The sequence below is a fragment of the Lactuca serriola genome, chromosome 2, assembly GCF_051521515.1.
Source record: "Lactuca serriola cultivar US96UC23 chromosome 2, Lser_US96UC23_V15, whole genome shotgun sequence".
Classification (NCBI taxonomy): domain Eukaryota; kingdom Viridiplantae; phylum Streptophyta; class Magnoliopsida; order Asterales; family Asteraceae; genus Lactuca; species Lactuca serriola.
Window position 1 is genome coordinate 8295121 of NC_136409.1, and position 749 is coordinate 8295869.

General features: G+C 40.9%; 1 non-coding gene across 1 annotated transcript; it reads right to left on the reverse strand.

Annotated features, from left to right (window-relative positions):
* Positions 1-333: 333 nt before the first annotated feature.
* On the reverse strand, positions 334-440 carry LOC145091198 (small nucleolar RNA R71). The gene has a single exon (XR_013702084.1). It is a non-coding gene; the product is annotated as a small nucleolar RNA R71 (small nucleolar RNA).
* Between the last annotated feature and the right edge of the window lie 309 nt (positions 441-749).

Consider the following 749-nt stretch of genomic DNA (forward strand, 5'->3'; position numbering starts at 1 on the left):
ATTAATAAATCATAATAACCTCTCTCTCTCTTTATTTATTTCTCTAATAAAGTTGCTTAGGTGAAGGCAACCCAAAAGGACCATGCACCATCGGGTCAAGTACATACCAAAATAGTTATGGACTTAGACTCTTATCCAACAGTTAATGATGTAGCTGATTATTTCAATGTTCCCAACGTGCCTCGGGAAACTCAGCTACTTCGCATGCTTTCGGTTACTTTGAAGGGTGCTGCAAAGGATTGGCTCAAGTCACTACCCCCCGGAACCATCACTACATGGGCTCAGCTGAAAGAAGAGTTCATTGATCAATTCTGCCCACCATCGAAGATATGTAAGCTCAAGAAAGCCATAGACAACTTTGAACAACAAGCTGGATAGTCACTATATGAAGCTTGGGAGAGGTACAAGAGCTTGCTAAGGAATTGCCCACATCACGACCTCAATAGTCAGCAAGAAGTCTCCATCTTTTATGATGGAATAAATGTTATAAAAAGGAAATTACTTGACTCGCAAGGTCCACTTACGAAGAAGGCACCTCCAGTGATAAAGCAACTAATTGAAGAACTCTCTAAGCATTCTAGAGAATATCATAATCCAATAAATGATGTGACAAAGGGGTTCGCCTATGCAGCTTCAAAAGACTTGTCAGCAGTGATGGCTATGTTGAAAAACATGGATAGGAGAATGGACAAAATGGACCAAACGGTACATGCTATATGGGTGGGTTGTGAAAACTGTAATGGGCCTCA